Below are 26,934 nucleotides of genomic sequence, written 5' to 3'. Positions count from 1 at the left end.
GTCCATACCGATCATATCCCACTTCCACTCAGGAGTTGTAGCAGCGCAGGAGATCGTTGGTGCTCAGCTTTGACTTTTTGGCATATGTCGCACTTCGCGACGTACGAAGCTATTTCCCTCTTCATGACATGCCACCAGAATCTTTGTCTGAGGTCTTTACACATCTTCGTTCCACCAGGGTGAATTGAATATGGAGTGTAATGAGCTTCTTGCAAGATCAGGTTCTTGAGTTCGGCTTTGTTGGGTATGCATATGCGGTTCAAAAACCACACGACTCCTTGCTCATCCATTGAGAATCCTGGGGCTTTGCCTTCCTTGATCTTCCTCTTGATGCCTTCGAGGCTCTCGTGCCCCTTCTTTCCAGTTCCTCATATAGGGACGGTAGCCTATCCTTGATCATATTATTCAAGGTGCAAGCCTTCCGGCTCAAGGCATCTTCTACCACGTTGGCCTTACTGGGGTGGTACTGAATATTGAGATCATAGACTTTAATTAACTCCAACCATATTCGCTACCTCATATTCAGTTCCTTCTGGGTAAATATATACTTCACACTCTTGTGGTCGGTGTATATCTTGCATCGCTTTCCCAGAAGGTAATGTCGCCATGTCTTCAAGGCATGAACTACTGCCGCCAACTCAAGGTCATGAGTGGTGTACTTCTCCTCATGAGGGCGTAGTTGCCGTGACAGATAAGACGCGACTCTGTCGTCTTGCATCAGGACACCACCGAGCCCGGTGCTTGACGGATCACAGTATATCCCAATTTCCTTGTTGATATCAGGAGTGCCCAGTACCAGGGTGGTGGTCAACCTGTTCTTTAGTTCTTGGAAGCTTTCTTTGTACTTCATCGACCATTTGAACTTCTTGCCCTTCTTCAAGAGTTGAGTCATTGGTCGGGCGATGCTAGAGAATCCTTCCACGAACTTGCGGTAATATCCCGCGAGTCCAAGGAAGCTCTTGACTTCCTTCACATCGATTGGCGACTTCCAATTTGTTACCGTGGTAATCTTGGTTGGGTCGACAAGCAATCCATCTGCCGTCATGGCATGCCCAAGATTCCAACTTCGTGCAGCCAAAATTCGCATTTGCTGAACTTGGCATAAAGTTGGTGCTCTCGAAGTTTTTCCAACACCATACTCAAGTGCTTCTCATGTTCTTCTTCGCATTTGGAGAAGATGAGTATGTTGTCGATGAAGACAACGACAAACTTGTCTAGATACTCCATGAAGACTTTGTTCATTAGCTACTTGAAGTAGCCTGGGGCATTGGTCAACCCAAACGACATGATTGTGCACTTGTACAGTCCGTACCTGGGCACGAATGTTGTCTTCAGTATGTAGTCGGGCCGAATCTTTAGTTGGTAGTATCCATACCTAAGATCGATCTTGGAGAATACCTTGCCACCATTAAACTGGTCAAATAGGTCTTCAATCTTGGAGAGTGGATACTTGTTCTTTATCGTGACTTCATTGAGGGAATGGTAATCAATGCAGAGCCTGATAGTCCCATCCTTCTTGGACACAAATAGAACAGGTGATCCCCAAGGAGAGGCATTAGGACGAATAGATCCTTTCCTAAGCTGATCGGCGAGGTGTTTCTTCAACTCGGCCAATTCCTCGGATCCCATCCTATAGGTATTCTTATAGGTAGGTGTTGATCCGGGCATGAGCTCAATGATGAACTCAATGTCTTGGTCAGGAGGCATCCCATGCAGTTCATCAGGAAAGAAGTCCAGGTACTCACATACTACTAGCACTTGGTCCAACTCTTTTCCTGAAAGGTAGTTAACCTAAGGGGCTTGAGTGGAGGTAGGCTCGGAGATGTGTTTGACTTTGATTCCTTGATCACTGGTCATGGTAACAGCCCTCTTGGCACAATCCAATATGCTCTCGTGCTTGGCTAGCCAGTCCATACCAAGACTCACGTCCAAGCCTTGCGACTTAAGAACGATGAGATCTGCTACGAAGTCTACCCTGTTAATGCTGGCCCCAACTCCCCTACATCCTATGTTGGTCCTTAACACGGCACCCGGGGTTTGTACCGCCATTTGAGCATTCAGGAATGTGGGTTTCAAGCCACACTTCGTCGCAAAATTTTGAGTGACAAAAGAAAGTGAGGCACCACAATCAAACAATACTGTTACTGGAGTGGAGTTGACGAGGAACGTACCCAGTATTGACTCCGGGTCTTCCTGTGGATCCTCCGTGGAAACGTGATTCACGCGTCCCGTGTTGTTGTAGTGCTGGTTGCGGGGAGCTTGAGTCTTTTTTGGTGTTCCATGACATTGTCCTTGATTTAGCGCATTGGGGCGCGGTGCATCGGGCTTCTTATTTGGGAACTGCATGGAGTAGTGTCCAGGCTGACTACACCCAAAGCAGGTGACCTGACCGGGGTTGTTGGGCTTACGCCCATTGTTGTTGCTTGGAGGGTTGTATGCCGGCTTGGGGTTAGCATGTTGGTGAGGCTGGTAGCTTGGTCGAGGTGAACGAGTCTTGTACTGCTGGTGCTGATAGTTAGGCCTTGTGGGGGCTGATTGCCATGGATGAGTATTCTGGTGGCTAGAACCATCGTTGACTATCAGCTAGCGCTTGCGAGGGTCATCCATAGCACGACGCTTGTCTTCAAGCATGAGAGCCTTATTCACTAGATCACAGAAGGTCCCGCAGTAACAAAAACAAGTTGGTATTGCAGCAACTGCTGAAGCCCTTCCATGAAGCGCTCCACCTTAGTGACCTTAGTGGTGACATCATCAGGCGCATATCTCGACGAGAGGTTAATCTTCTGCAGGTATTCCTTGACCGTGCCACTGCCTTGCTTTAGGGCATGGAATTCCCGCTTCTTAATTGCCATCATCCCTGGGGGAATGTGGGCTGCATGGAATCCATCCTTGAAGGCGGTCCAGGTGATGACTAGTTTGCCTTGCATGATCTTGAATCCGTCCCACCAAGCTCTGGCGGTGCCTAGAGACAGTGAGAGGCATATAGAACCTTTTCACTGTCATCGGTTTACTTGACCAGTGCAAGGAGGTCCTCAATGGTGCGGATCCAGTCATCAATATCCACGGGCTCAGGTGTCTAAGTGAATATCGGAGGAGAAGTCCTCATGAACTATGACAGAGTGGATCGTCCATAGCCATCTCCGCCCTACGGCGGGTTTTTCACCAAGACGTGAGTTATATGCTGGATAGCGACATTGTTGGCTTGGCGTTCCTCTCGGAGAGCCTGGAGGAACTAAGCCACGATCAGGTTCTCCGTAGGAGGCGATTGCGGGGGAATGTCGCCTTGTGGCTGCTCCTGGTGAACTCCAGCTTGGGTAGATCCACCGGCTCCTGGCTACTACTAGATTCGCTAGTGCTGGGCTGGACAAAGGTACTAGTGCAGGTAGCAGTCACCTTCCTGTTTGGAGCAGTCAAGTCAATATTCCGAAATGGTCGAGTGAAAAGCAGAAGGGCGAAACATGCCTATATAAGGGGGTTTGGTACGGTGCAAGTGTGTCAAACAAGAAGGGTCACAGAACCCTATCCAATTTCATTAAATAAGATAGGTGATGTAGCCGTTTACATGTTTCCTAAGGCAAAAATATGGCTTGCATCAAGACACAAACAGAAAAGCACACAACATGCACACATCGTTTCCTATGAAACATTACACAAACTCGACTTCGCATGGGGACTCCTGACTTGGCCTACTTTAAGGTTCGTGGACTTTAGTGGCGGATTGCTTGGTCTCGTACTCATGTCCTTGGGGTCTTCTTCCTTGTCATCATCTCAGAGGGCATCATCTCCCGTCAAGGGTCTAGGGGAAGGAAGAGGTTCATCATGACGGCACTTCATCGCAGAAGCGGTGAAGAGATCTCTATACTCCTTGGCGGTCATGCGACGACTCCGAATAGCGGTGACCTTAAGTGGTGGTTTTCCTCCTCTGTATGCGACATAAAGCTATCCTCTGAGTGCCCCATCCTTCTTGATCTTGCTCATCTTCATCTTCGCCTGACGGAGTCATTCTTGGATATGATGGAGTTCTTGACGAAGCGTCAATGACTCCTTAATCAGGTTGTGAGCCAGGCTGTCCGCAAAGAGGCTGAAGTAGGTCTAGAACCGGAGTGGCATTCCCTCCTCTGGATATGGGGTTAACGTCCAACTCCTGCCATTCTCGTCCTTAGAAAAAGGCAAGTGACGGGTAGCCAGCTCGTTGGCCATCTCAGGAGGATCTCGCGAAGTGAATAAGTGCCATTCGCGCCGCCGTCTCAACCGCCAATACGAGAGTCTCCATATGTGGTCCTTCCAGGAACCAGCTAGTCGGAGAGTCATTTTCCTTGACGACCACATCCAAGTGGTATTCCTTTGTGGTGGCATTGGCCCAGTACTCGTGATAGAGATAAACTGGCATTCGGCATACTCGAGACTTCTCCAAGCTATCCTCCAGAAGTAGGGGACAGCAGGATTCCACAAGAGTCTCAGGTATGACGGCCATCTACAAGATTTTGGGAGAGGCGGTTGAAAGGTTTGAATGGTATAGGAAAAGCGATAAGCGTGTATAAAACCCTAAGTGTAAGGTCTAGGTGTGCTATTTGTCCCGGCTAACTTGCATGCTATCTAAGGCTTCCTATGGTCAGGATGGCTCTGATACCAGATCTTTGGGCACCCCGACTTATGAGTCAAGATCCCGAATGAACGTGTACAGTTAACCCAGAGATCAATGCTCACAGAACACACATATACTGAACAACAAGAGGCTTACATCCGTGAATAACGTCTGATACAGATAGGGACCATTATGGTCAAGTCTTACGTAGACAGGGCCTTAAAGGCCAATCACACCAACTCAACTAATAGCGGAAATCTTGGTAGAAAACATGAACCCATGCCATCAGCCTTAACCTACACGCATTCTGACTCGGAAGGGTCCTAGTTCTCGTGACCGTCTTCGATGATGAATTCTTCTCCATACTCCGGTTCTTCCACGTCTTGTCAAAAAAAATAACCAGTGGCAAGCCAATAAGTACTTTGAATGTACTCGAAAGCAACCCATGATGTGGAACAAGGTAATAATGCAACATGATATATCTTTAGTATGCAGCCTTTGCGGAAAGCAGGTTTTTCCCTAAATGCAGTAACACGGTCAAGTGTTTATATGATGATGCATCACAGGTAAATGGTAATCATAAGAACAAGTTACAGATATCAACATATCTGTTGTGGGATGAACACCTCAGGTTCACCCTCTATGCCAAGTCACCGGACATGAAAATATCATCTTTCTCAACCACACACAAACTCACACTTGGTTTATGTGAAAATGAATAGCCGTAGTTTAAGCAGGATTACCCAACTGTCCTTGAGTGTGGACACGACTATTCAAAGAGTTTTACACTCTGCACAGGTTGCGCGCTGTACCCACGAGATCCGGGAAACTTCTGTGTCATCCACGACTCGTGGTATATAACATCCCGAGGTAAGTACCGGTCATTGCCTTCCCCTGATGGCATTAGACAAAGAGTCCACACGATTGGTACCCAGCCCACATGATGTACGTCTTACGAGCACCAACTCTAGACAGTATCATCCATGCAGGGACCAACAGTGTGCCTGGAATGGGTAAAAACAACATAGTCACCCTTCCTGGCACGACCCCGTCCCGAGAGTGACCATGTCACTCCCGTGACTAGTAATGTGGGCTCTTTGCTACCACCGACCAAAGTAATCAACAAAGCCTCGTCCCATAAAGGGATATCGTGGTCGGACATGTAAGGTTGGGATGGTCGACACATCATAAATCTAATTCCATTCCCAAAACCCCCCACACAAAACCTTTCTGGTACACCACTTCTTTCCCAAGTGGTCACCATATCAACACCATCACCCTCGGGCAGTAGTGGCACCCGACGGGGTTTTCGAAGAGTCCTTGTAATCACCTCTGTGTTACCATCACCATGCATATGCTCATCCTATGCGTAGCACTACTATTTGCTTGTCAACTTTTCATCAGCATGACCCTCATAAATGGTAAGGTCATGCTCAATGCAAGTGCTCCAGAGGAGCCATCGGCAACACCATACCAAGGGTTACCGCCTAAATCATGATCATATGCATCGGAATAAAGTAATCACCATGGCATGCATAAAATATTTTCTCATACATGGTCAAAGGGCTTCTTGCCTTGGTCAGCCAGGTATCCGGGGCCTTTGAGGTCTTCGGGTCCAAGTACTTCATCAAACGCGTGATCTATTGTCGTAATAGTAATAATAGTAAGAATCACAGCCAAAAACAGAGCACAAAATCACATCTAAAATGTCACTCTTTTCTGTAAAATACTAGCATTATTTCCAAAAAACAAGCTTCTGCTTTTCGAATGAAAAACTATTTTAAAAAATCGTTTTAATAGAGGCTAAAAATACTTAAACTAGTTTTTAATTTTAAAATGTGTATACATTTTTTATATATATTGCAGAAGCAATATTATTAAATACTAAATAATTTTAAAAGAATTATGGTGGAAAAATATTTGAATTTTGATGAACATTAAATCGTGTGGAAATTCATTTCGGATATCCATAGAAATAATAAAAAAGGGCCATCTCACTCGCCAAGCTTGGCCAACAGGTGGGCCAACCCAACTAACCAATGGGCCATCCAACGAGCCAGCCAGGTGCATGCCGACAGGTGGGCCCTCCAGTCGGGGTTGTGTCCTACCTCACGACAGAGGGGAGAGGGAAATCGCCGGTGGCAGTTCCGGCAATGTCGAGGCGGGCGAGTGCACCAATGGACTCCTCGCACTCCCAGCTCTCGCATGAGGGTCGAATGAATGTCGGTGGTGGCCTGAGTCGCTGCCGACGAAGAAGCCGTAGTGGAGGCTTTTGGAAAGGCGTTGGCGACGATACTCAAAGGGTGGAGAAGGTCGGGGAAGAGGTGGAGGAGGACCAGGAAGCTCTTGCGGTCTAAGGAGAGGTGGAACGAACGTCGGAGCGTGCGTGTGTCGCAAGGTCGACGGAGCCCTGACGTGGCGGTGCCTCGGTCGATCTCGAGCACCGGTGCTCGTTTAGCTCAATGGGGCACTATGGTGGTCGATTGGGCACTAGAGAGACGTGACGGAGGTGCGGGAGAAAGCTGGGGGCCTTTATATTGGCGGTCGATGATCCACCAAGAGGTGGAGCACCGGTGATGCTACTGCAGTGGCCAAAGGGGAAGAGAGGGCTCGGAAGCGAGTTTGTAGTATTGCAGACGTGGTTTTGGATCGAGGGGGGTCTTTAGAAGGAACGGGGGTGGGTGATACGTCCATTTTGCATCATTTTTTCCTACTGTTATTTATCTTGTTTTATTGTACAATAATGATTTTTGGAGTAATTCTAATGCCTTTTCTCTCATAATATGCAAGGTATACACAAAGGGGGAGTATTCTGGCAACTGGAAATCGGAACTTGAAAAAGCTATGTCATGCTACGTATTCTGCACAACTCTAAATGAGCTGAAACTTTACGAGGAATATTTATGGAATATTTGAGGAATATTGGAGAAAATAAGTACCAGAGGGGCCCCACCAGGTGGGCACAACCCACCTGGGCGAGCCAGGGAACCCATGCGCGCCCAAGTGGGTTATGCTCACTCAGGCCCACCTCTTGTGCCCCTCTTCTAGTATATAGGTCATTTTTGACCTAGAAAAAAGGAAGAGAGGACTTTCGGGAGGAAGCGCCGCCGTCTCAAGGTGGAACTTGGGCATGAGCACTTTTTCCCTCTAGCGGAGCGATTCCACCGGGGGAACTTCCCTCCCGGAGGGGAAATCATCATCGTCATCATCACCAACAACTCCCCCATCTTAGCGGGGTGGGGGTGGGGGCTATCGTCATTAACATCTTCAACAGCACCAACTCCTCTCAAACCCTAGTTCATCTCTTATGTTCATTCTTTGTACCGGAACTATTGATTGGTCCTTGTGGGTGACTAGTAGTGTTGATTACTGTTGGGGAACGTAGCATAAATTCAAAATTTTCCTATGCCATATTTATATATTCCTATGGAGAGACCAGCAACGAGAGAGGGGAGAGTGCATCTTCATACCTTTGAAGATCGCTAAGCGGAAGCGTTGCTAGAACGCGGTTGATGGAGTCGTACTCGCGGCGATTCAGATTGCGGTCTGATTCTGAACTAGTGCCGAATCACGGCACCTCCGCGTTCAACACATGTGCAGCCCGGTGACGTCTCCCGCACCTTGATCCAGCAAGGAGGAGGGAGAGGTTGGGGAATATCTCCGGCAGCACGAAGTCGTGGTGTAGATGGAGAGACGAGGTCCCCCGGTAGGGCTTCGCCAAGCACCGTGGGAGAGGAGGAAGAAGAGCGACAGGGCTGGGCCGAGAGAAATGGAAAATTGTGTTGTCAAAGGCCAAAACCCCCCTAGATGGGAGAGGGAGTGGCTGCCAGGAGGGGGAGAGGGGGTGGCACACCATTGGTGGGCCTTAGGCCCACCAGACATAGGGTCCCCCCTTCCCTCTCTAGGCGCCTTGGGCTGGGTGTGGGGGGCGCACCAGCCCAACCAGGGGTTGGTTCCCTCTCACCCTTGCCCATGTAGCCTCCTGGGGCTGGCGGCCCCTCCCGGTCGGCCTCCGGAACCCTTCCAGTAGTCCTGGCACTTTGTCGGTGGTGCCCGAAACATTTCCGGCGTCCAAACCCATCCATCCTATATATCAATATTTACCTCCGGACCACTCCTGAGCTCCACGTGACGTCCGGGATCTCTTCCAGGACTCTGAACAACCTTCGGTAACCTCGTATAGCAATTCCCTATAACCCTAGTATTATCGAACCTTAAGTGTGTAGACCCTACGGGTTCGGGAGGCATGCAGACATGACCGAGACACTCTCCGGCCAATAACCATCATAGGGATCTAGATACCCATGGTGGCTCCCACATGTTCCACGATGATCTCATCGGATGAACCGCGATGTCAAGGATTCAATCAATCCCATATACAATTCCCTTTGTCTCTCGGTACGGAACTTGCCCGAGATTCGATCGTCGATATACCCATACCTTGTTCAATCTCGTTACCGGTAAGTCTCTTTAATCGTTCTGTAGCATGTCATCCTGTGACTAACTCCTTAGTCACATTGAGCTCATGATGATGTTCTACCGAGTGGGCCCAGAGATACCTCTCCGTCACACGGAGTGACAAATCCCGATCTTGATTTGTACCAACCCAACAGACACTTTCGGAGATACTGTAGTGCACCTTTATAGTCACCCAGTTACGTTGTGACGTTTGATACACCCAAAGCACTCCTATGGTATCCGGGAGTTGCACGATCTCATGGTCGAAGGAAAAGACACTTGACATTAGAAAAGCGTTAGCATACGAACAACACGATCTAGTGCTATGCTAAGGATTGGGTCTTGTCCATCACATCATTCTCCCAATGATGTGATCCCGTTATCAATGACATCTAATGTCCATGATCAGGAAACCATGTTCATCTATTGATCAACGAGCTAGCCAACTAGAGGCTTGCTAGGGATACATTGTGATCTATTTATTCACATATGTATTACTGTTTCCTATTAATACAATTATAGCATGAACAATAGACGATTATCATGAACAAGGAAATATGATAATAACCATTTTATTATTGCCTCTAGGGCATATTTCCAATAGTCTCCCACTTGCGCTAGAGTCGGTAATCTAGTTCACATCACTATGTGATTGTAATGAATTCAACACCCATACAGTTTTGGGGTTTGATCATGTCTTGCTTGTGAGAGAGGTTTATAATCAACGGCTCTGAACCTTTTAGATTCGTGTGTGCTTTACAAATCTCTACGTCATCCTATAGATGCTACTACGCCCCATCTGAAACCATTCCAAATGATTGCTCCAATGTACGAATCCGGTTTACTACTCATAGTCCTCTGGATCAGTGACAAAGCTTGTATCGACGTAACTCCTTTACGACGAACTCTTTTATCACTTCCATAATTGAGAAAAATTCGTTAGTTCATTAATTACTAAGGATAACTTTGAGCGTTGTCCAGTGATTCATTCCTGGATCACTCTCGTACCCCATGACTGACTCATGGTAAGGCACGCTTTAGGTGCGGTACACAGCATAGCATACTTGTAGAGTCTACGGCTGATGCATACGGGATGACATTCGTTCTTTCTCTTTCTTCTGCCATGTTCGGGCTTTGAGTCATACTCAAATTTACACCTTGCAACATAGCCAAGAACTCCTTCTTTGCTGATCTATTTTGAACTCCTTTAAGCACTTTGATCTATCTTTATAGATCTTGTTTCTCAACTCTCAAGTAGATACATATAGGGTTTCTTTGAAAAACACTTTTCAAACAACCCTTTATGCTTTACAGAAATTCTACATTATTTCCGATGAACAGTATGTCAACCACACATATTCATCAGAAATTCTATAGTGCTCCGAGTCACCTTTTGGAAATACAAGTTTCTCATAAACTTTGTATAGAACCAAAAACTTTGATCATCTCATCAAAGTGTATATTCCAGCTCCGAGATGCTTGCTCCAGTCCATAGAAGGATCGCTGGAGCTTTGCATACTTGTTAGCACCCTTTAGGATCGACAAAAATCTTCTAGTTGTATCACATACAACCTTTCCTCAAGGAAACCGTCGAGGAAACAATATTTTGACATCCTATCTCCAATATTTCATCAATGATGCAGCAACTGCTAACATAATTTCAACAGACTTTCATCATCACTACGAGTGAGAAAGTATCATCGTAGTCAACTCTTTGAACTTTGTCGAAAACACTTTTGCGACAAGTCAAGCTTTCTTAATGTTGACTATTCACCATCATCGTGTGTCTTCTTTTTAAATATCCATTCACAGTTAATAGTCTTATGACCATTAAGTGGTTCTTCCAAAGTCTATACTTTGTTTTTCATACATGGATCCTATCTCGGATTTCATGGCCTCCAGCCATTTGTCGGAATCCGGGACCACCACCGCTTCTCCATAGCTCGTAGGTTGATTGTTGTCCAACAACATGACTTTTAAGACAGGGTTACTATACCACTCTGTAGCAGCAGTACGTGACCTTGTCGACCTAGGAGGTTTCTAGTAACTTGATCTGAAGTCTCATGATCACTATCATTAGCGTTCACTTCAATTGGTGTAGGTGCCATAGGAACAACTTCTTGCGCCGTGCTATACACACTGGTTGAAGTGATGGTTCACATAACCTCATCAAGTTTCCACCAAACTCCCACTCAAGTCTTTTGAGAGAATTGTTTTCCTCGAGAAAGGACCCATTTCAAGAAACAAACACATTTGCTTCCGCATCTGAGATAGGAGGTATACCCAACTGTATTGGGCGTCCTATGAAGAGGCATTTATCCGCTTTGGGTTCGAGCTTATCAGGCTGAAAACTCTTTCAAATAAGTATCGCAGCACCAAACTTTTAAGAAATGACAGGTTAGGTTTCTCTAAACCATAGTTCATACGGTGTCATCTCAACGGAATTACGTGGTGCCCTATTTAAAGTGAATGCGGTTGTCTCTAATGCCTAACCCATAAACGATATTGGTAATTTGATAATAAATATCATACTATGCACTATATCTAATAGGGCACGACTATGACATACGCACACACCATCAGACTATGGTGTTCCAGGTGGCATGAGTTGTGAAACTTTTTTCACGTGAAACTATTTTCACATTGTCTTAAATGTTTACTAAATTTGAAACTCAGATATATATGTTTACCTCCACGATCGCATCATAGACATATTATCCTTTTGTCACGATGATCTTCAACTTCACTCTGAAATTACTTGAACATTTCAGTAATTCTGATTTCTGTTTTATCAAGTAAAATACACTAGTATCTACTCAAATCATTTGTGATGTATGAACACAATGATATCCACTGCGTGCCTCATTACTCATCGGACTGCACACATCAAAATGTATTACTTCCAACAAGTTACATTCTTGTTCCATCTCACTGGAAAAAGAGGTCTTCAGTCATCTTTCCCATGTGGTTTGACGTGCATGTCTCAGGTGATTCAAAATCAAGTGAGTGAAACGATCCATCCACATGGAGTTTCTTTATGCATTTATACCAACAGGCATGGTTTGCATGTTTCAAACATTTCAAAAATGAGTGAGTACAAAGATCCATCACCATGGAGCTTATTCATGCATTTTATATCAATATGACTCAAGTAGCAGTGCCACAAGTAAGTGGTACTATCATTACTACTTTGTATCTTTTGGTAACAATATTATGAATATGTGTATTACCACGATCGAGATTCAATCAACCATTCATTCTAGGTGCAAGACCATTTAAGGTGTCATTCAACTAAACAGAATAACCATTATTCTCTTTAGATGAATAATCGTATTTGCCATTAACATAATCCAATCATGTTTATGCTCAACGCAAACACCAAATAAGAATTACTTAGGTTTTACAATAATCTCGATGGTAGAGGGAGCGTGCTGTAACGACTAAGATGCGGTCCTTTCCATTTTAGGGGACGAGGCCCCAAAGAGGAAAGAAGCGCATCTAAGCGTTTCGCAAGCACGGTAACATAGCACATACATAATAATAGAATGACAATTAGGGATTCAACTGCCATCTCATAATAATATCAGAGTTTACATCACGCATCCAAACAAGGTAGTTCCGCTACGGACTACAAAACATGAGAAATGACTATGCTACCCTGCTTGCTTGCCTACGATCACGACCACGCCTCAGTCTTCTGGATAGTTCACGTACAGGTGGTCTTTCTCCTCATCGTACTGCCACGCCAGCTGCGTCCCGTCGGGATCACCTATGTCGGGCGTACATGTACCTGTTGGGGTGTTGAAGGAGTCTGTGAGCCACGGGGACTCAGCAATTTATGACCTTGGTGCCAGCACTAGTCAAGTTATTAGGTAAGGAAGGTACAGTGTTTAGGTTGCAGCATCCTAAGCATTTATGGTGGCTAACTTACGTAGAAAATGTATTGAAGGTGGTCTGTACTAGCGATCGATGCTTAGCAGATCACTAAGTGATCCTGAACACCTACTTATGTCAATCATAACCCCCACCGTGTTCCCGCACGAAGAGAGGTCTTCGAAGGGGACAGTCGTGGTTACGCACACAGTTGGCAATTTTATTTGAATATGTTCAAGTTATCTATAACCGGATGTTAACAAATATTCCAAGTTGCCACATAACTGCGGGCATGGCTCTTCGAAAGATTAAACCCTGCAGGGGTGCTCCAACTAGTCCATCACAAACGGTCACGGGCCGCAAACTAATCCTCTATCACGTATCTAGTGATCTCGTCGGAATCCTTAGAGGAAAACCTCAACTTTGGGGAGAACCAAAGCTTCACCGGGATTCCTATACACAAGATATATCGCTAAGGTAAGACAAGACTAGCAGGACCTCCTGTCGTGTCGACGACCCCGATAAGAGCCGCGTATCTCAGTCTTAGGACACGACGGATGAGGGATGCGTACAGTGGCCTCATAGAAATCTCTCAAGTTGCCTCAAGTTGGCCCCGCACAGTGCTCTAGTTTGGACCAACACTCATGAGGAGCACTGGCCCGGGTTGTTGATGAAATTCCTCGGGGAGGCCATTCTCTATGCAGATTATTATTAAGTGATTAGCAAATTAACACCAATATTGGGTCCTGCGAGACAAGTCTTAACGCTACATGATTATCAAGGGGGTCCCGATAACAACCCCGAACATGTTAGGAGCGATCAATTATGGAATCAAACACCGGTAGCCGGAAACTATGGCGGCAATAACGGAACAAAACATCCGGCAAAAGGCTAGGCCTTCCGTTATTTACCAAGTATATAGGTGCATTAATTAAATAACAGATTCACATAATGATATCAATCTCATGTTATCACATGAGACATGGCACCTGCAACTAGCAACGCTAACATTAGTAGCTGAGCAAGCCTACTTAGCCATTCAAGATTTGCTAGGAAGGGATAACTGGTTGGGTTTCATGGCAATACCAGGAGGTAATTATTTCAGTGGTAGGCAGTGAGCATGTGACGAAGGAAACGTGAATCTAGCATAACAAGTCTAGAGATGGAATGAAGGTCATATCATCTTGCGTGTGATGTCCTCAGCTTGGAATTGCTCTTGTTCGTCCTGCACGTACTCTCCCGGATCCACGTACTCGTTCTTCGACCCCGGTGCTACCCAACATAAAAATAGCATCCAATGAACAACAGCACAACAGATGCAACAAGCACATGGTGCATTAGATGAAAATGAACATGCATCTCTATTCTACTCACTTGCACATGCATGAGAAGAATATACAAGTTCCTGGATAGAACTGCACTCTAAGCTATCTTGACATGCATTAGTATGTCATGAACAGATGCGTCACGTGAAAACGATGCAAAAACATATAAAGAACGTTACGAGCGGAGCTACAGATCAACCGGAAACAACGAAACAAGAAATAGAGTCCTGCGTGTCAAATCCATGACAACACCCTCCAATGGCATACTTCTGGTATTCCCAGGTTGCCATATCACAAAACAATCAAGTATGGATGGGGTGGTGCAAGGAATATCACCACACCATCAACTATACACTCACAAGCATCAAAACTTCAAAGCTAAGCAATATGTCATAAACAACAACATAGCAGTTTGAGGGCTACATGCAAAGCACCTACAGCCACCCAAATATGCCAAATAAGATATGTGGCAGTAGCTATTCAAAAGATCTACAAGCACAAGCAAAAGGATAATACAAAGGAGTTACACACAGAAAGTTCTACAGGTGCTAACTTGGACAAAAATATCAGTTTTCAGGGACTTAGTGAAAATTCCAGATTCTCACTAGGTGTTTATGCTCTCAAGCATTTTGACAGCACCCAAAACAATATCTACACGATTCCAAATGGAATGAAAATTTACAGATATCTAGACAAACACAAAAGCTACAAGTTCCCAGTTGATAGCAAGGGATGATTCCCAACACATGGACTTCTACGAGCACAACAACATGAGAAGAAAACATAAGCACATTCTTAGACTTAGTGAAAATCATAGATTTTCACTAAACTGGAATTTCACCACATGCCTACTTTCACTAGGCACAACTTGCACATATGAACTCCTAAGCATAAAACAAAACGAACATGCTATAGAGGGGATCACCCTCTACTTCCACAACAAGGAATCAACCTCTTGGGCTCATCACATCACATCGAACCAAGCTCTAAACATGGAACAAAACTGAAATATGACATTCCCAGAAAGTGTTCCAAAGTGGAATATGAACCCACCATTTGATTCTTGGGATGATTATACCCCCAAAAAATATATAATACATAAGCAGTTGCATAAAACAATTGGGCACAAACTTGGAAGGAAAATCTACATGTAATCACCTAGAGTGAATAGTGCATCATCTCATGTGCTACTCACTAGAACACTACCTACACAAGAACTTCCACACTCTCACAAGTCCAATGGTGCACATGAGGGGTGGACCTCATGTTCATGTGCCTTTGCACACCACCACACTCACACATGCATCAAGCACAACATAACAACACCTGCACATGGTAGTTATCACCCACATCTTAGCTTCACTCACATATGCACTTCTACACCTACACATATAAACTTGCACAAGTGCTTATCAAGGCACAACATCCCTCTCTCTCTCTCTCTCTGCCTTGATTTCTTCCGGGGAGTTGAGATCCACGGGATTCTTGTGCACATCGCCATCATTCAGATTTCTGAGTATCTCAGAACGAAGGATGTTCGTAATTGCTTCAATACTAGTAGTGGCGAGATAACCCCGATGTCCCCAGTACTGGTGTAGATTGTTCGGGAGTACTGCCATACTTTGTATCCTTGTGATCACGAGGGTCTGTTTTAGATGAAGGTTCGAGATTCTGGCTATGTGTTGACGGATGTGATAAAGTGGACGGGTTAGTATAGGAGTTGTGTGAATATTACTCCTTGTATCCGTGTACCAGATTGCATGACTAGATATTTCGCGAATTCATAGGTGGGATATCAAGTAGTAACATATAGGACAATCTTCCTACAGATGCATGATGTGAGGTTGGGATTATCTATTTAATGGGTATGTTTGTTCACGGTCGTCTTACAGCGGTTCTCGTTGTGTCTTAAAGAGTCCTTGTAGCTCGCTACGACTCGGGGATACTTCGTAAGTCGTGTGCACTACCTTGCACAGGATGGCTACTGTAAATTTGAGCCCGTGCGATCCTATCCACGAAGATATCGGATGAAATCTCGATCAGATGTTTGTTCCAAGCAGTTCTAGCTCATACTTGTTTGCAAGTGGTCTTAATCAGAATTTTGTTGACCATCACTTTGAGGAAGCATTCTTACTATTTTGTTCGAGTGCAATTTCTATATTCCTATTCAGATATACCTTCCCTTTTGATTCAGCTATACCTTCAATTTATTCTGTGGGCTAATGTGTTGTCCGTCTTAAGGATGGCTCCACCAACTCGTGAGAATCGAGGGCGTGAGGATGTGCCGCCACCACCTCCTCGTACTGAGAATCCTCCGCGGCCGCCTCCTCCTCCTGCAGAGTCTTGGGAAGAGGTGATGGTTGCTACAAATGCAAACACTCAGATGCTACTACAGTTGTTGCAAGAGAGGGCTAATCAGCAGCAAGGCAATTTCCAGCATGGTGGCAATCAGTTTGCTAATCTGAGTCAGTTCCTAACAAATCAGCCGAAGACTTTCACTTCCTGTGACTATCCGTTTGATGCTGAGGATTGGATCCGCGACATGAACAATCACTTTGAATGCAGCAATGTTCGTCCTGAGGATTTCGTTAAGCTTGCAACATTCCAGCTGAAGGGGCAAGCATCTATCTGGTGGCAACAGTTGAAGGATTCCAGGGGTGCTAGAGTGATCACTTGGGATGAGTTCTGCCGTGACTTCAGATCCCACTACATTCCGTCCAGCTTCGTGGAGGAAATGCATGAGAAGTTCAGGCGCTTGAAGCAAGGTGGTTACTCCGTGTACAAGTACAACGTCGAGTTCCATGAGCTAGCCCGATACGCCTTGCAGCATATCCCTGATCAAAGGAGCTAGATTTATCAGTTCAGAGGTGGCTTGAAAGAAGATTTGAACTTAGCTCTCGCTTTGCACGATCCTGAGGAGTTCGATAAGTTCTACAACTTAGCTCTCAGGGCTGAGGCAGCTTTGCTCAGGGTGGAGAATTCTAAGAAGCGCTTCAGAGATTCCATGTCGTCTTCTACTCAGGTGGTTCAAAAGCAACAGAAGTTTTGGGTGTCTCCTCCTCCTCCTCAGCACACGCAACAGTTCTAGCATTCTGGTGGCCGTAGTTCTTCCCACCCACCTAACCCAGCTTTCCAGCAGAGATTCCATCAACAGAAGCAAGGGCCTCCTCAAACACAGTACCGTCAGCCAGCAAACGTTACTTGTCACAAGTGTGGGCAGAAGGGTCACTATGTCAACAAGTGTACTTCTCAGCTCCGTCTTCCGCCTCCTCCTCCAGGCAAACCTCCAAGCAATGCTCTCGTGAAGTTCAACCCCAGGTCTGCTCGAGTCAACATGGTGAATGTAGCTGAGGCAGAAAACTCGTCAGATGTGATCATGGGTAACCTCCTCGTTAATAATATTCCTGCTAAAGTGTTGTTTGATTCTGGTGCTTATCATTCGTTCATGTCTAGAATGTTCTTTGCCGAGCATGATTTTGATTCTGAGTATTTTAAGAAGGCATTGCGTGTGGTGTCACCCGGTACTCTTATGAGCGCCAACAAAGTGGTTCGTGATGTCTTTGTCAAGATAGGGAGTTATTCTTTTCTGGCGTCTCCTATTGTCTTGGGCAATTTTGACATTGATTTGATCCTTGGTATGGACTGGCTGGCCATGAAAAAGGCATCGATTGATTGTGAAGCTAAAGAAGTGAAGCTCACTCACTCTTCGGAGGACGTGATTATATTCGTGGCGTGCGATGATACGATCCATCTGTTCCCTCTGAATGAAAAGGGTGAGATTAATCCTATTTCGCAAGTCCCAATGGTCTGCGAATATGAAGATGTGTTTCCAGAAGAGCTGCCAGGAATGCCTCCGCACCGAGAAGTTGAATTTCTCATTGAGCATGAACCAGGTACTGAGCCTGTGTGCAAACGGACGTACAAATTGGGTCCAGAAGAGTTGAAGGAACTTAAGAGGCTACTCGATGAGCAGGAGTGTTTGGATTTGATCAGACCGAGCTCGTCTCCGTGGGGATGTGGAGTTCTATTTGTCAAGAAGAAGGATGGCACGGACCGGTTGTGTGCTGATTACCGTCCATTGAACAAGAAGACAACCAGAAACAAATATCCACTTCTGAACATAAATGAGTTATTTGAATAGTTGAAAGCGGCTAAGATCTTCTCCAAGCTCGATCTCAGAATGGGCTATCATCAAATTCGCATTCGCGAAGAGGATATTCCGAAGACTGCTTTCAGGACTAGTTTTGGCTCGTATGAGTATACGGTCATGTCTTTTGGTCTGGCAAATGCTCCTCCGACGTTTTGTCATTTGATGAACTACATATTCTCTCCGTTCAAGAATGAGTTTGTCTTGCTTTATCTCGACGATATTCTGGTCTTTTCTGAAACTGAGGAAGAACATGAAGAACATCTCAGATTGGTGCTTGATAAGCTGAGAGAGTACAAATTATATGCAAAGTTTTCCAAGTGTGAGTTCTGGTTGAAAGAAGTCATCTATCTTGGTCACATTATCTCTGCCGAGGGCATCAAAGTTGATCCGTCGAAGGTGCATGCCATTGTTGAATGGGAGCCTCCGTAGAATGTGAAGCAGCTTCGAAGCTTTATCGGGCTTGCAAGCTATTGTAGAAGGTTCGTTGAGAACTTCTCCAAGATTGCTAAGCCGCTCTCAAATCTTCTTCAGAAAGGTGTGAAGTATGCTTGGTCTCCAGAGTGTTAGTTGGCCTTCGACACACTCAAAGAGAAGCTCACCTCTACTCCAGTCTTGGTTCCTCCGGATGATTCCGAACCTTACCAAGTGTTCTGCGACGCCTCTCTTGAGCACCTACATACACACACACATAGGAGCAACTGTTCCCACACTAGAAAGTATGTGGCGAGGGGTGAACCCTCACACACACACAAGATCACACACTAGCACAAGCTAATGCATCAACCTTACATCATGCACATAAGTATTACACACACACACTTGCATATCTAGCTCACACACATTATCACTAGCACAAACACATGACCAAGATCACCTACACATCCCATCTCAAACACTAACTCATACATAGGAGAAAAACTACTTGCTGAGAGCTAAAATAAATAGCTCAAGAGGTGCCAAGCTCACCACAGCAAGTATGCAAGTGAATAATGCAAAACAGTAAAAGAAAAGACAAAAAAATATAAAAGGTTTGGGGAGGGATCGAACCCTTGACCCCCTGGATCAACCCGAGAACCAACACCACTCTGCGACATCCATTAGATCGACAGAACACAGAGGTTCTTGCAAGGTAAGCTACTCTCGGCTCTACTGTGCTACTTTGCCGAAAAATACCACACAAAAGGGGGTTGGCGCCGTGGGGACTCAAACGCAGCACCACTTGCAACTACAACAACACTGCAACCACTGGGCTACGCTACGATACTTGGCAGAACAGGGGCAAAACAAGGTAAACTACAAGAGTCGCTCTTCTCTGCTCTGAACATTGAGACGGCGACGATACAGACGATCGTCGGAGCACCTCGCTACTGCTACTACTGCGCTAGAGAGGGGGAGGGGTACAACTGCGCTACCACTAGTGCTACAACTACCTGCACAAGCCCGAGCACCCACGAGCCGAGCTCACCACACACAGGAACAACCACACGAACTGCCGAGCACATCTCCGAACAGAGAGGCTCGGGCACGAGCTCCTACTTGCTTACTACCGAGGGGGAAGGGAGGAGGATCTAGGCTCACCTAGGGAAGAAGAAGGGGGGCGATTGGTTGCAGGAGCCGCCTGAAGATGGCCGAAGGCGATCTGACGTAGCCTGAAGAAGTACTGGAAGCAGAACTGAAGCAGGGAAGAACTCCGCCGGGAACACGCCGTGGACGAGCTCCTGCCCGTCGATGTGGTCGCTCCCCGACCTCAACGGCGGCGAGAATGGAGCGCGGGCGTCCTCCCCGAGCCCCCGGACATGGTGGCCGATGCCGGAGGCGGCGGATGCACGGGGGACGACGGCGGCGTGCTACCTCTCTCTCTGCTACATGACTACACAGATCTTACCTGGGGAGAAGGAGGAGATGGAGGGAGATGGTGGTGGCGCAAAGAGGGGAAGTGCGAAACCCTAGGGGAAGAGGGCACGCACACGGAGGCTATATGAGCAACGGATGGGACGGACGGCATCAATCCCCTCGCTCCCTCTCACTAGAGTCTGACGGAAAGCAGGCATATGGCTACGGCGTCAGGAGAAGGATGAAGGGACACGCAAGGTGGGCTTCGCCGGGGAAACAGCGAGAGCAATGGGCCTCAGAAGGGGAAGCTGGCCCATCTAGCGATAGGTAAGAGAGAAAAGAATTCCTGGGGGTTTTCTATTTAAAACCAACATAAAAAACAATAAAACTCCCAGGGAAACCTATAGTACCAAAAATAAAAATAAAAATACCCCTGGGCATAAGAAATTATGACCCATTTAATAAAAATAGAAAAGGGATTTTTGGGGCAAGTAAATATTTACAAAACATCATTAATGGTTCTGTTTTGTATTTATTTGCACCACTAAAACACAGCCTCAAATCACCAAATACAAACCACCACATTCACCACAAAACATAATAAAACATGGGCATTTTAGAAAGAGGGATGGGGCAAGTAAAATAATGGGCTTGAGATAAATGAGAGGAAGAAGGTTTTTGAAACCCCAGTGCAAACCAACATAGCTTCCTACTTTCGAACCGTACTACTCCACACCTTCACATCAACCACATATCACACATGATATCACACCACATACATATGATCACAAGGCAACAACACAATAGGCATGGATGCATGGATTCATGAATGCAAAGGGAGACATGGCAAAGTGACACATGACATAACACATGCATTAAGCTCTCATATCCATGACAAGTTGGACCCACATAGAGAAGGTTCCAAATATGGCAAGGTACACTCTTGGGGCATTACACGTGCAATGTGTGATCATATCAGCCGTGGAAACACACACATCGTCACCTCGCATTTAACTAGTCTATGTTTATTCCGTAGCTTTTATCTCGAATTACTAACACTTAGCAACCGAACCGGTATCTTATACCCTCGTGCTACTAGGAGTACTAGTAAAGTACACATCAATATCATGTATATCGAATATACTTCTCTCGACTTTGCTAGCTTTCTCATCTACCAAGTGTCTAGGGTAGTTCCTCTTTAGTGACTGTTCCCCTTATTTCATAAGCACATAGTCTAGGGTTTGGGTTCAACCTTGGATGTCTTCGTAGAGCAGCAACTGGTTTGCCGTTTAATGTAGTATCCCTTCAAGCCCTTTCTCTTCTTGAAACAAGTGGTTTTACAAACCATCAACAATGGATGTTCCCTTTTGACTTCTACTTTTGTGGTGTTAAACATCACGAATGGCTCAAGGATCATCATATCCATCCTTGATATGTTATAGTTCATCACCAAGCTCTAGTAGCTTGGTGTCAGTGACCTTGGAGAACTATCACTGTCTCATGTGGAAGTTCAACTCCCACTCGATTCAAGCGATTGTAGTACTCAGATAATATGAGCACATGATCTACGATTGAGCTCTTCTCCTTTACTTTGCAAACAAATAATCTCGTTGGAGGTCTCATACATCTCAACAAGGACACGAGCATGAAATCCCAATTTCATCTCTTGGATCATCATGCATGTCCCGCGACATTTGAAATGTCTTTAATGCCTTAATTCTAAGTTGTTCAAGCAACTCGCACTGAACTATCATGTAGTTATCAAAAAACATGTATGTCGGATGTTCACAACATCTACAGACCATGCTTGGGCTTCAGCACACTGAGCGGTGCATTAAAGACATAAGCCTTCTGCATAGCAATGAGGACAATGCTCAGTTAACGGACCCAGTCCGCACAATCGTTACTTCTATCTTTCAACTAAGATTTCTCTAGGAACATAGCAAATACCGTAGAGCTATAGCACAAGTTACATAATTTCCAATGACCTATTTGATTGTGTTCATGATAATTAAGTTCATCCGATGAACTCCCACTTAAATCGACATCCCTATAGTCATTTAAGTGATACATGATCCATGTCGAATAACCCGTGTCCGATCATCACGTGAGACGGACTAGTCATCATGGTGAGCTACTTCAGGCTTATCGTATTCAACCATACGACTCATGTTTGACCTTTCGGTCTCTTGTATTTCAGGTCATGTCTGTACATGCTAAGCTCGTCGAGTCAACCTAAGTGTTTCGTGTGTGTAAATCTGGCTTACACCCGTTCTATGCAAATTTTAGAATCTATCACACCCGATCATCACGTGGTGCTTCGAGACAATGATCCTTCGCAACGGTGCACACTTAGGGGAATACGTTCTTGAAATTTTTATGAGGGATCATCTTATTATGCTACTGTGGTTCTAAGCAATAAGATGAAAAACATGATAAACATCACATGCAATCGTACAGTGACATGATATGGCCATTATCATCTTTGCTCTTTCGATCTCCATCTTCGGGCATCGTATGATCATCATTTTCACCGGAGTGACACCATGATCTCCATCATCGTGTCTCCGTGAAGTCGTCACGCCAACTACTACTACTATAGCTAACCGTTAGCAATGAAGTAAAGGTAGTAATCACATGGCGTTGCATCTCATACAATAAATTAAGATAACTCCTATGGCTCCTGCCGGTTGTCATACCCAATGACATGCAAGTCGTGATTCCTATTACAATAACTTGATCATCTCATACATCACACATGTAACATCACAACTTTGGCCATATCACATCACATGTCAAACCCTGCAAAAACTAGTTAGACGTCCTCTAATTATTGTTGCGAGTTTTACGTGGCTGATTTGGGTATCTAGCAAGAACGCCTTCTTACCTACGTGACAGCAACAACGATGATATGCCAATTCTGTTTACCTTTCATAAGGACCCTTTTCATCAAATCCAATCCGACTAGAGTGGGAGAGACAAACACCCGCTAGCCACCTTTACGCACGGTGTGCATGTCGGCCGGTGGAACATATCTCACGTAATCGTACATGTCAGGTCGTTCCGGGCCGCTTAATCCCACAATACCGCCGGAAAAGAATAAGATTAGTAGCGGCAAGCAATTGAGAAATCAGCGCCCACAACCTATTGTGTTCTACTCGTGCATGGAATCTACGCATAGAAAACCTGGCTCTGATACCACTGTTGGGGAACGTAGCATAAATTCAAAACTTTCCTACGCCATATTTAGATCTTCCTATGGAATGCCAGCAACGAGAGCGGGGAGAGTGCATCTTCATACCTTTGAATATCGCTAAGCGGAAGCGTTGCTAGAACGCGGTTGATGGAGTCATACTCGCGGTGATTCGGATCGCGGTGTGATTCCGATCTAGTGTCGTATCACGGCACCTCCGTGTTCAACACACGTGCAGCCCGGTGACGTCTCCCGCACCTTGATCCTGCAAGGAGGAGGGAGAGGTTGGGGAAGATCTCCGGCAGCATGACAGCGTGGTGTTGATGAAGAGCCGAGGTCTCTCGGTAGGACTTTGCCAAGCACCGTGGGAGAGGAGGAAGAAGAGAGACAGGGCTGCGCCGAGAGAGATGGAAAACTGTGTTCTCAAAGGCCAAAAACACCTGCTATATATAGGGGGAAGGGAGGGTGGCGCCCCCTTTAGGCCTTGTTTGGTACTAGTGTTTTTGAAGAGATTGGTGGGGATAATCCCCCAAGGGATTGGGTAAAACCCGAACCTTCACCCAATCCCTCCAAATCCCCATTTATCCCCAATACACTAGGTAAGGGTAGTGTACTGGGTATTGAGAAAAATGCATTATAATTTAGGGATTTGAGGGGAAATGTGGGGATGAAACATGTCAAATACACTAGAACCAAATGGTGTTATGGGATGTGTGGGGATTGAGGAGTTTGACCGGGATAATCCCCACAAATTCCCTAAAATAGACTAGTACCAAACAAGGCCTTAGGGTTTCCCACCCTAAAGGGGGGCGGCAGCCCTAGATGGGAGAGGGGGTGGCAGCCAGGAGGGGGAGAGGGGGGTGGCGCACCCCTGGTGGGCCTTAGGCCCACCAGACTTAGGGTTTCCCCCCTTTCCCTCTCTTGGAAGCTTGGGCTGGATGTGGGGGCGCACAAGCCCACCCAGGGGCTGGTTCCCTCTCACACATGGCCCATGTAGCCTCCTGGGGCTGGTGGCCCCTCCCGGTGGACCTCCGGAACCCTTTCGGTGGTCCCGACACTTTGTCGGTGGTGCCCGAAACATTTCCGGCTTCCAAACCCATCCATCCTATATATCAATCTTTACCTCTGGACCATTTCGGAGCTCCTCGTGACTTCCGGGATCTCATACGAGACTCCGAACAACCTTCGGTAACCTCATATAGCCATTCCCTATAAGCCTAGCGTTATCGAACCTTAAGTGTGTAGACCCTACGGGTTCGGGAGCCATGCAGACATGACCGAGACACTCTCCGGCTAATAACCATGAGCGGGATTTGGATACCCATGGTGGCTCCCACATGTTCCACGATGATCTCATCGGATGAACCTCAATGTCAAGGATTCAATCAATCCCGTATACATTTCCCTTTGTCTGTCGGTATAGAACTTGCCCGAGATTCGATCGTTGGTATACCCATACCTTGTTCAATCTCGTTACTGGTAAGTCTCTTTACTCGTTCCGTACCGAGTCATCCTATGACTAACTCCTTAGTCACATTGAGCTCATGATGATGTTCTACCGAGTGGGCCCAGAGATACCTCTCCGTCACATGGAGTGACAAATCCCGATCTCGATTCGTACCAGCCCAACAGACACTTACGGAGATACCCGTAGTGCACCTTTATAGTCACCTAGTTACGTTGTGATGTTTGATACACCCAAAGCACTCCTACGGTATCTGGGAGTTGCACAATCTCACGGTCGAAGGAAAAGACACTTGACATTACAAACGCTTTAGTATACGAACAACACGATCTAGTGCTATACTTAGGATTGGGTCTTGTCCATCACATCATTCTCCCAATGACGTGATCCCGTTATCAATGACATCTAATGTCCATGATGAGGAAACCATGATCATCTATTGATCAATGAGCTAGCCAGCTAGAGGCTTGTTAGGGACACATTGCGATCTATTTATTCACACATGTATTACTGTTTACTATTAATACAATTATAGCATGAACAATAGACGATCATGAACAAGGAAATATGATAATAACCATTTTATTTTTGCCTCTAGGGCATATTTCCAACAATTACATCTTGTAGTTGATTACTATATGGTTTATTTGGTGGAAGATTATATGTTTATATCCATTAGTCTATTTAATACCACTCCGATCTTGAGCATGATTATCATTTGTGACTAGTTACTTTTGTTATTGAGGTTACGGGAGAATCATGTTGCAAGTAATCATGTGAACTTGATATGTGTTCGATATTTTGATGATATGTATGTTGTGATTCCCTTAGTGGTTTCATGTGAACGTATACTACATGACACATCACCATATTTGGGCCTAAGGGAATGCATTGTAAAGTAGTTATTAGATGATGGGTTGCGAGAGTGACAGAAACTTAAACCCTAGTTTATGCGCTATTCCGTAAGGGACCGATTGGATCCAAAAGTTTAATGCTATGGTTAGAATTTATTATGAATAATTTTCTCGTAGTTGCGGATGCTTGCGAGAGGGTTAATCGTAAGTAGGAGGTTTGTTCACGTAAGAACAATACCTAAGCACTGCTGCACCCACATACCAAACTATCAAAGTAGCGAACACGAATGAAACCAACATGGTGAAAGTGACTAGATGAAATTCCTGTGTACCCTCAAGAACACTTTGCTTATCATAAGAGACCGTTTTTGCCAGTCCTTCTTAAAAGGATTGTGCTACCTTGCTGCACTTTTGTTACTACTATTGTTACTTGCTCGTTACAAATTATCTTGCTATCAAACTACTCCCCTACTTACAGTTTTAGCACTTGCAGACATTACCTTGGTGAAAACCACTTGTCATTTCCTTCTGCTCCTCGTTGGGTTCGACACTCTTACTTATCGAAAAGGCTACAATTGACCCTATATACTTGTGGGTCATCAAGGCTATTTTCTCGCGCCTTTGCCGGGGAGTGAAGCGCTCTTGGTAAGTGGAAATTGGTAAGGAAATATTATTACTATGTGCTGAAATTTATTGTAACTTGCCACTATGGAAAACAATCCTTTCAGGGGTTTGTTCAGGGTATCTTCACTTCAACCGGAACCACAATTAGTTGCCCCTCAACCAACTGCACCTAGTGAAAATATTGAATATGAAATTCCTTCGGGTATGGTAGAACAACTGCTAGCTAATCCTTATGCAGGAGATGGAACTGAACATCCTGATATGGACTTGATATATGTGGATGAAATTTGTGGATTGTTTAAGCTTGCAGGTTGAACCGGTGATGAAGCTAAGAAGAAGGTTTCCCTTTATCTTTGAAGGGAAAAGCATTGACTTGGTATAGGCTATGCGATGATACTGGATCTTGGAACTGGAATCGATTGAAATTGGAGTTCCATCAAAACAATTATCCTATGCATCTAGTTCATCGTGATCGAAATTATATATATTTTTGGCCTCGTGAAGGAGAAAGTATCTCTCTAGCTTGGGGTAGGCTGAAGTGAATATTATATTCATGCCCCAATCATTATCTCTT

Source organism: Hordeum vulgare, chromosome 6H (assembly GCF_904849725.1).
Source record: "Hordeum vulgare subsp. vulgare chromosome 6H, MorexV3_pseudomolecules_assembly, whole genome shotgun sequence".
Taxonomy (NCBI): domain Eukaryota; kingdom Viridiplantae; phylum Streptophyta; class Magnoliopsida; order Poales; family Poaceae; genus Hordeum; species Hordeum vulgare.
This window is presented reverse-complemented; position numbering follows the sequence as displayed.